Genomic DNA, 8,451 nt, shown 5'->3' on the forward strand with positions numbered 1-8,451 from the left:
CAGTAACCCCGGTGCTCAGCGGATGGGAATGTCCCTCCGCAGCCCAGGGCTTGCTGTGTGTGCACTCTCCTCTCCTTTCTCCATGCTCCGCCCCGCCTCGACGCAGCCCTCCTGGCTCCCCGATGCCTGATTATAAAGACCATATAAAATGTGTACTTTATTTATTTCACAGAGTCGTATGGTAGCCGCTGTTACTTTTTGTTTGTTTGTTTAATTTTTTTAATGTTTTATTTATTTCTAGGAGAGAGAGAGAGAGACAGCGGGAGCAGGAGAGGGTCAGAGAGAGAGAGGGAGACACAGAATCGGAAACAGGCTCCAGGCTCTGAGCTGGCAGTCAGCACAGAGCCCAACGCGGGGCTCGAACCCACGAACCGCGAGATCATGACCTAAGCGAAAGTCGGACGCTTAACCGACTAAGCCACCCAGGCGCCCTTCCGCTGTTACTTTTACGGCCTGCTGCAGAGGCTGTGAATTTCCTCACCCCACCCCACTGTAACTACGCAACCATGGCCATGGGACTGCCCCTGCAAGGTCCTCCACTCCCCGACATTCCCCACCGCCCCACGGGCTTCCTTCCCTGAGCCTGCTCTCCTCCCATCTGTCCGCCACCCTCGGGCGGGAACACAACCACCACCCCTGTGTTAACCAGTGACTACACCCCGAGTCTCTGCCCTGCTGCAACTCTTATCTCCAGGCTTTCATCAGTCAGGTTGCCGGAGGGGTAGACGGGGAAAACCCCAGGTCTGTAGACGGATCAGGAGCAAGTCGATTCCTGGCCTGACTCCCTCCTGCCTGGGCTCTTCACCACATACTCCGGGCTGCACTGATCTGTCCGTCTTACCAACTCCTGAATCTTCCTGCCTGCTGGCCCCACTCACCCGGCTACTGCCTTCTCCTCCATCTGTGGTCTGGACCAGCGAATGGGGCAGGACACTGGGTTTCCAGGGCCATTTCCTATTCTGGTTGGTATCTTTAAAGAGTCTCCTGCAAGGAACGGCAGGAATAATAAAAATAATAAGCAGGCTTGTAGGGCTGGGGCTGCGATCCAAGCCCGGGCGGTGGGAAGCCACTCACAGCCTCCTTGGTGCCTCGACCTAGAAATATCTCCTGATGCCACTATCAGCACAGCACTGAGGGCAGACAAGGGCTCCGGAGAAGTCACCGTCAGTGAGCAAGGGGCAGCGGTGGAAGAGGTCAGGCTTCTGGTACGTGTCTTGGTTCCTACAGTCGCAGCTGTACCAAAGTCCCACAGACTGAGGGATTTATAAACAACAGACACATTCCTCACACTTCTGGAGGCTGGGAAGTCCCAGGCCAAGCTGCCAGACAGATCTCGGTCTGGCGAGGGCTGTTTTCTGGTTCATAGATGGCCGTCTTTTCCATGTCCCCACACGGCAGAAGGGGTGACCTAGCTCCGGTGGGGATGGGGAGGGGCCTAAGGACATGAATCCCATGCCTGAAGATTCTGTCCTCACAACCTAACCACCTCCCAAAGGCCTCACCCCCTAACACAATGACAGGAATTCGGGAGGGACAGGAAATGCAGTCTAGCAGAGTGNGTGAGCAAGGGGCAGCGGTGGAAGAGGTCAGGCTTCTGGTACGTGTCTTGGTTCCTACAGTCGCAGCTGTACCAAAGTCCCACAGACTGAGGGATTTATAAACAACAGACACATTCCTCACACTTCTGGAGGCTGGGAAGTCCCAGGCCAAGCTGCCAGACAGATCTCGGTCTGGCGAGGGCTGTTTTCTGGTTCATAGATGGCCGTCTTTTCCATGTCCCCACACGGCAGAAGGGGTGACCTAGCTCCGGTGGGGATGGGGAGGGGCCTAAGGACATGAATCCCATGCCTGAAGATTCTGTCCTCACAACCTAACCACCTCCCAAAGGCCTCACCCCCTAACACAATGACAGGAATTCGGGAGGGACAGGAAATGCAGTCTAGCAGAGTGGTGTTTGCTTCCTCCATCCCTTCTTCCTTCATCCTCTCCAACACCAGCCACAGAAGGGCCACTTCAGACACACAGAAGAGCACATTCTGACCGCATTAATGCCTTTAACCAAATCAGGGCACTCTGTGTCCACTGTCTCTGCCTTCAGGGCAGCCGATCAGTCGGTGTGGTTACTCCCTTACAGGCAAGAAAGGTAAATACTGCAGAAATTAGGTAAGCGGTTCAAGGTTCGTGCACGCAATAAGCGAGGCTACAGCGATGTCGACTCCAGACTACGTGACCCCACGATGCTCTGCCTCACCTCCCCTGTGACACCCAAAGCGCAGGAACCAACACTCTCAGCGCCTCCAGGTGGATGCCACCTCCGTTCCCAGCCGGGCCACGCTGGCGCAGCAGCAAACTTGCAAAGGACGAGGTGCAAGCTCACATCTAACACGTCGCTCATCCATGAGATCCTTCCGCATCCGGGGGTTTAAACGTTGCCTATAAAGTTTGGTTGCCTAAGTTTCTGATCTCTCTCTTTGATAACGCTTCGAAGGGAGTCCACTTCTAGAACGTGTCGAGGACAGCATTTGCCGAAGACGTGTTGAAAGAAAGGGACGGAGATGTGAAGATTAACCCAAGGGGTGGGAGTCCAAGACTCCAAAGAGCGTGGGAGAGGAATCGGGACATTGAGCTTCCCCGATGAAGCAAAATGACTGAGCAGATAAAGTTATACGGGAGTGCCATGACCCTGAACATGTGTCATTAAAACTGTGTCCTCAGGGCGCCTGGGTGGCTCAGTGGGTTGAGCATCTGACTTCAGCTCAGGTCATAATCTCACAGTTCGTGGGTTCGAGCCCCATGTCAGGCTCTGTGCTGATAGCTAGCTCGGAGCCTGGAGCCTGTTTCACATTCTGTATCTTCTCTCTCTGACCCTCCCCTGCTCACGCTCTCTCTCTCTCTCTCTCTCTCTCTCTCTCTCACGCTGTCTCTCTCTCTCTCTCTCTCTCTCTCTCTTTCTCTCTCTCTCCCAGAAATAAATTGAAACCACCTTAGCTGCATTTCTTCGGGCAAATCTATGTATAGTCTCTCAATTTTTTTTTAATCCATTTGTTTTTAAGACTTTGTTCTTGCAGAACTGCAGGTGGAGAAAACGTCAGTTAACAGGCAGAGCACTGGGTCTGTCCTCGATCCCCCCCTGGGTGCCCGGGCCAGGTCACTTCGTCTGTCTGGGCCTCTGTTTCCTCTTCTACGTGTGGGGTTAGGAAGTACCTCGAGGAGCTGCAGGCAGCAGCAGATGCGACAGCGGTAAGGCCCGCAATACGTCTTTGAATCCACAGAAGAGCACGGACCAGCAGAAGCCACCTTTCTCCGCCTCCCCTCCCCTGTGCGGTGAGGACACCGGACAGGGCACTCACTCGGACACTTTCAGTCCCGACGTTCGTTCACCGTGGAACAGAGAGACGACCGCGGACTACGTGTGCGAGGCCCGCTCGAGCACCGTCTCAGGCCACGGCTGCCACGGTGCTGTGCGAGGCGCCATCTTGGAAGACTGGCATGTCCGGACAGGATGCCTGTCCCCTGGGGCGGGCGACTCCAGCCCGCCAGCACCTCACTCTCCCCCACTGCGCTCCCAGGCTAATGAGACTGTTCCCCTGCCGTCTGCCGGAGCCGCAGGACTCTGTGCCTCCTGCCTCTTCGGCTGTCCTGCAGGGTTTCACGTTCCTCTTCTTCCGCCCCAGGGGACATCCGTACCCACAGAGCACATGACGTCAGTGACAGAGACGGAAACGCTCAGGACTGGTCCGATGGCAGGTGTGGAAGTTGTTACAAAAGAGGGGAACCGAGAGCTTGGTGGCACCTCGACGAAAGATCTGCGTGAGGGAGAAGCGTCAGTGCCCCTGCTGTCTAACACTCAGCCTGCCGGGGGTCATTACCACCGCCAGCGGCCTTGCCACCTAGAAGAAAGAGGCAGCCCCGCAACACCTCTTGACAGCAGGACCTCTCAGCCGGGGCAGGACTCACACCGGGGCCAGATCGTGCTCCGTCGTGGGGACCGCTGGCCTGTGCCCGGCAGGGTGCTGAGTAGCACCCCTGGGCTCCACCCACCGGATGCCAGGGGCCCCCCTCCCAGTCTTGACAGCCTAGAGTGTCCCCAGGTACTGCCTGGCTGACGCCGCCATGCTTGCAAACCAGTCGCCTGGAGAGAGTAAGCCCTCACGAGGACACCCTCTGTGGTCTGCTCCCAGTTCCGCTGCATTTAGAAACGCGACGGGTACAGAGCTGCTGGTGGAAATCAAGCCACCCTCTCTATATGCGATTGGTCACAGAATTCAGGTAACACAGTGATGGGGACTAGCCAGTGAGCTGAAAATAGTTCCAAGGAGCAAAAAGCGGGTGTCATCGTGATAAACTGGGGGAGCTGTAAAATCAGTACTACGCTCTCTATGGAACACGCAGGACCTTCACGAGTAAAGCCCTTTCCACCTTCCTCACGAGAGAGGGAAACGGTGCGAGCATGAATTGGTCTCACCCAGCCGGGCATAGACATAGATCTAAAGCAAACCGAGTGCGTGTTCTGTGTCTTGCCTCCACCACACGGCTACCACACCTCTTGCACATGCACAAATGGCTTCCCACACCACTTGAGTTATTCAGTGAGCCGTCCTGCCTGCTTCATGTCAGCCTGATTCATCAGCAAAATCTGCTAAATTATCACTCACTGGTTCTTGAAAAGCCGGCCGATTTGGCAAGGAGACGCAGGCACGTAACGCCAGGCAGATGTTTGGTTTGGTTTTGCGTCCTCAGCCGAAGCAAATGCCAAGGGCCCTGATCCGAGGCATCTCTGAAAGCAGAATCGTTATTAAACACTTAACGGGCTTGCGTACTTGGAATATGGACGGCCACCTGAAGCCAACGGGCGTGTTTATGCCTAACTGTCTCCATCAGGGGGAGGCCAAGTCTGGCCCACTGCTTGTATTTGCGAATAAAGTTTTATTGGCCCAAGGCGACACCCACACGTGGATACAGTGTGTACGACTGCTTGTGTGCTGTGACGGCAGAGCGGACTACCTGCAACAGAGCGTGGCCCCACACGCCTGAGGATAGTTACAGCCCGCGGCTTTACGGGAAGAGAACGCCAGCCTGAGTCCGTGTGCACACGCATGCGCCGGAAAAGAACTGTCACGGCCTCCCAGATCTCCTCTTTCATTTCTTCCTGCTCCCAGCTCAAAGTTCGTCTCCCCACAATTCCTATGTTGAAACCCACTCCCGCAGGCAATGATGTTAGGAGGTGTGGCCTTTGGGCACTGATTAGGTGAATGGGACCAGTGCCCTTGTATCAGAGAGGCCCCCCGAGCTCGGTGCCCGCCTCCAGCACGTGACGTTCCGGCCACCACCGTCCATGCAGCAGGCCGCGGCCCTCCCCACATACCACGCCTGCCGGAACCTCGGCGCCCCGGACCCTGCTCCCGCCGCCCAAAGGCACGGAGCAGCGCTTCCGCTGTGCCTGGTCACGCGGTGCCGACAGCAGCAGGCCCTGCTCCCTTCCCGCTGGGCGGCGGCAGACAAATTTACAGGTGCCACGCGACGCGACACCAAGCCGGGCTGACTCACCACGAGGAGTCCGGTTTTCCTGCTCACGAGCAGCCCAGAGGCTGCGGGCCTGGGCAGGACCCCTCGCCCGAGCACGGGCCTCGGAGGCCCTCAGAGGCTGCGGAGGGCTGGGCCAGGTCCTCCTGTGCTCCCCCTGGCCGGCACAGACGGGGGAGGGAGGGGGGCAGAGGCGCCCCCGCGTGGCTAGGGAACGCCTCTGCTTACTCCCATCTGTCGGCCCCGCACACTGGTGCGTGGCTCTCCAGTGAGGGCGGGCCTGTCTCCCAGAGGAAGACCTTGGCAAGGGCTGTAAATGCTTTTGGTTGTCTCAGGCATGGGGGAGGGGTGCTGCTGGCACCTGGCAGGTAGAAGCCAGGGGCCCTCAATATCCTGTAAGGCACGGGACAGCTCGGAGGACACAGCGATCTGGGACAAACCTCAACAGTCGGGGGTTGAGAAGCCCTGCTCGCCAACAGCCCCCCCACCCCTTTCAGCGCTGCCGAGCCTCCCTGGTCACCACGCTGTGGCCACGTCCTGGCTGCCCACAGGCCCATCTCGTCCTCTCGGGAGGAAGGACTGTGGTCTCTCCAGAGCTCGCGTGGCTGTCCTGCCCTCGCACGCGGTCACGGTGCGGCACGAAGCGCTCTCCGCCCTCCTGCGGCTCCCAGCTCCCGAGAACATGCTTCCCACCTCCAGGAAGTGCCGGGAGCCGAACCGGCCTCTCTGGATGGCAATCACGGCAAGGAAGTGACAATGTTTGCAGCTCCTCCCATGAGAAATGAAAACTGGTATCTCCTTCTGCTACCATTAGCTCATGTTGGATATAAGCCTGCTGGTATTGACCAGGGCTCCCAATATTCCATATCAGACCCATATTCTGAATACAGATACCTCATAAGGAAAAGCATATTCCTGCCTTTACAAAAGAGACTTCAGATGAGAGCTCTATGGGCGATTGTCAAAAGGCTCTTCCTATGGGCCTTGCAGATCCAAGACTTAAGGGGTTAAGAACACAAGAGTTACAATTGAGCCTGGCCCTGAGACAAAGAGCCTATTTCAGGGCAGAACATAAGTTACTACATATATCTTTGCTAATTGGTGAAGCATAGCAGTCCCTTCCTCAAGGCCTGCATTCCACAAACACCGTCCCTTACGCTGGCAACTGGGATGAGGATAGATAAGAGTAGCTAAAACATAAACCCAGGTGCTAAGACTGACACATTTAGGGCCCCCATGATGGTTTCCACACACAAACCAATGCAGAAACATTCATCCTCTTGAGAGCCAGATAGAATGACTCCTAGCTTATCTATATACAACCTAACCTATATATTATCCTGTTGATCACTAAGAGCATCCTGTTAATTCCTTGGTTGTAAATTCACTGTGACTGAGATAATTCTGCAAAATATCAAAAACTTGTTATCGCAAAAGGCCTCCCATTATAGAAATTCTTTTCTCTGACTTCATGTTGTTGCTGTACCTTTAAATAAAGACACAAAAACCGACAGGACAGAGATGCCTGCCTGGTGATCAGAAAGGATCTCGGGGCTCTCTCATTCTCTTTCGCCGACACCGTCCATCCTTCAGGGACCCCTGGACCTGTCGGAGCCGGCGCGGCCTCCGACAAGAAGCCCATCTGGATTCCCTGCGTCACACGCAGAGCACCGCCCACGGGGACAGCAGCCGCGGCTCACGCGGATCTGTGTCAGGAGGCTGAGGAGGGCTAAGAGAAAGCACAGGGGCTGACGCAGACGAAGGGTGGGAGGAAACTGAACAAAACGGAGTCCTTGCTATTTTCAGAGTGGAAGCGTTGAAGGAGGACGACAAGAATTAAGGACGTAGGTCCAACGGCAAAATAGAAGGGACACAGGTTTCAAACAAAGAGGACGGAGTGCCGTACCGGTAACCAGAGGACTGTTGGGCACACGCAGACCTCAAGTCCAAAAGTATAACATATTTGAGAATAATAATAAAGGTAACGGTACTCAGTGCGTATTATGTGAATTGACCCTTTCCAACAATTAGCTCAGAGAGCCGGCAGCAACCTATGAGTTAGTCATATTAACTCCACGTAACCGATGGGGGAAAGCGAGTCACGGACGCCCCCAAGGGCACACAGCTAGCAAGTGGCCATCTGACCTGACTCCGTGCTCATCACCCACAAGGCCACCGCCCCCGAAATTTGGTTAGAAACCTCTCACTAATTCAAGAAGATTTCAGGAAACAGGAAGAATTCTGTCTCAGCAGCAGCACCGTTTTCCGTATATTCTTTAGCCAAGTAGGTTGCAAACAAGGGCCATGTTGCAAAAGCTAGGCTGAATGCTTTGCCTATTACAAGAAGCAAACAAAGAGGAAGTGTAACTTTCAGAGACATTCCCCTGACGAGAGCGGTCTTAGGACAGAGCGACGGCAAACAACCAAACTCAGACACACCGACGGCGGAATTCAGAACCGTTTCTCTGTGCGTGCAAAGACCGCACCCTCCAGCAGGCGCCCCACGCCTGGGTCCGCCCTCCATGGTGTCGCTGGCTTCCTTTTCTGACCCCCAAACAAGTGCAATTAAATGATCTCCAAGGTCCGTTTTCATCCTAGGATTCTAGGTGGAGGGAAAAAGGGACCTCTGCCCATCGAACCCACAGGACTTCAATTTACAGAGGTGACTGAGCGGCCACCCAGAGGGGCTAAGAGAAACAATGGATCACTAACAAGTCCTGAGAGAAGGGGCCCCGCCACGCCCCCGCCACGCAAGGCCACGTGTGGGGACCAGGAAGCCGCAGAGGCAGAGCACAGGCCGTTACTGGGGCTACACCTTCACCAGTATAACGCAGAGGCAGCAGCGAGGTGGGGACATCCCCAGGGGGGACTGGAAGTGCAAACACACGGTTGGGACACTGTGGCTGGGGGGTCTGTAGAACGACTCGC

This window comes from Crocuta crocuta, unplaced genomic scaffold (genome assembly GCF_008692635.1).
Source record: "Crocuta crocuta isolate KB4526 unplaced genomic scaffold, BGI_CrCroc_1.0 scaffold979, whole genome shotgun sequence".
NCBI lineage: Eukaryota > Metazoa > Chordata > Mammalia > Carnivora > Hyaenidae > Crocuta > Crocuta crocuta.